This window comes from Triticum aestivum, chromosome 2D, assembly GCF_018294505.1.
Source record: "Triticum aestivum cultivar Chinese Spring chromosome 2D, IWGSC CS RefSeq v2.1, whole genome shotgun sequence".
In the NCBI taxonomy this organism is placed as follows: Eukaryota; Viridiplantae; Streptophyta; class Magnoliopsida; order Poales; family Poaceae; genus Triticum; species Triticum aestivum.
This window is the reverse complement of record NC_057799.1, coordinates 208,152,215-208,154,342: the sequence shown is the minus strand read 5'-3', so window position 1 is coordinate 208,154,342 and position 2,128 is coordinate 208,152,215.

Below are 2,128 nucleotides of genomic sequence, written 5' to 3'. Positions count from 1 at the left end.
AACTATCGAGTAGTCATCAGCTTTGCTCTGCCAGGCGTTCATAACGTCCAGCGTTGCTCCTGCAGTGGGTCTTGCACCTAGCGGTGCTTCCAGGACGTAATTCTTCTGTGCAGCAATGAGGATAATCCTCAAGTTACGGACCCAGTCCGTGTAGTTGCTACCATCATCTTTCAACTTAGCTTTCTCTAGGAACGCATTAAAATTCAAAGGAACAGTAGCACGGGCCATTGATCTACAACAACATAGACATGCAAAATACTATCAGGTACTAAGTTCATGATAAATTAAAGTTCAATTAATCATATTACTTAAAAACTCCCACTTAGATAGACATCCCTCTAATCATCTAAGTGATCACGTGATCCAAATCAACTAAACCATGTCCGATCATCACGTGAGATGGAGTAGTTTTCAATGGTGAACATCACTATGTTGATCATATCTACTATATGATTCACGCTCGACCTTTCGGTCTCAGTGTTCCGAGGCCATATCTGCATATGCTAGGCTTGTCAAGTTTAACCCGAGTATTCTGCGTGTGCAAAACTGGCTTGCACCCGTTGTATGTGAACGTAGAGCTTATCCTACCCGATCATCACGTGGTGTCTCGGCACGACAAACTGTAGCAACGGTGCATACTCAGGGAGAACACTTATACCTTGAAATTTAGTGAGAGATCATCTTATAATGCTACCGCCGTACTAAGCAAAATAAGATGCATAAAGGATAAACATCACATGCAATCAATATTAGTGATATGATATGGCCATCATCATCTTGTGCCTTTCTTCTCCATCTCCAAAGCACCGTCATGATCACCATCGTCACCGGATTGACACCTTGATCTCCATCGAAGCATCGTTGTCGTCTCGCCAACTATTGCTTCTACGACTATCACTACCGCTTAGTGATAAAGTAAAGCAATTACATGGCGATTGCATTTCATACAATAAAGCAACAACCATAAGGCTCCTGCCAGTTGCCGATAACTTTTATAGAACATGATCATCTCATACAACAATTTATATGTCATCACATCTTGACCATATCACATCACAGCAAGCCCTGCAAAAACAAGTTAGACGTCATCTACTTCGTTGTTGCAAGTTTTACGTGGCTGCTACGGGCTTAGCAAGAACCGTTCTTACCTACGCATCAAAACCACAATGATTTTTCGTCAAGTATGTTGTTTTAACCTTCAACAAGGACCAGGCGTAGTCAAACTCGATTCAACTAAAGTTGGAGAAACAGCCACCCACTAGCCACCTGTGTGCGAAGCACAGCGGTAGAACCAGTCTCATGAACGTGGTCATGTAATGTCGGTCTGGGCCGCTTCATCCAACAATACCACCGAATCAAAGTATGACATGCTGGTAAGCAGTATGACTATTATCGCCCACAACTCTTTGTGTTCTACTCGTGTATATAACATCTACGCATAGACCTGGCTCTGATACCACTGTTGAGGAACGTGGTATTTCAAAAAAACTCCTACGATCATGCAAGATCTATCTAGGAGAAGCATAGAAACGAGCGGGGAGAGTGTGTCCACGTACCCTCATAGACCAAAAGCAGAAGCGTTTTATCAACGCGATTGATGTAGTCGTACGTCTTCATGATCCAACTGATCCTAGCACCGAACGTACGACACCTCCGTGTTCAGCACACGTTCAGCTCGATGATGTCCCTCGTACTCTTGATCCATTTGAGGCCAAGGGAGAGTTCCGTCAGCACGACGGTGTGGCGACGGTGATGATGAAGTTACCGGCGCAGGGCTTCGCCTAAGCACTACGACGATATGACCGAGGTGTGTAACCGTGGAGGGGGCACCGCACACGGCTAAGAGAAACTTTGATGTTCCTTTGGGGTGCCCCTCCCACATATATAGAGGGGGGAGGGAGGAGGAGGCCGGCCAAGGTGTGGCAAGCCCAAGGGGGGGAGTCCTACTCCAAGTAGGATTCATCCCCACTTTCCTATTCCTACAAGGAGAAGGGGAAAGAGGAGGAGGAGAGAAAGGGGGGGCCCCCAACCCTAGTCCAATTTGGTTTGGGCTTGGGGGGGCCCACGCGCCTCCACCTGGATGCTACCTCCTCTCTTCCACTAGGGCCCATGAAGGCCCATTTACCCC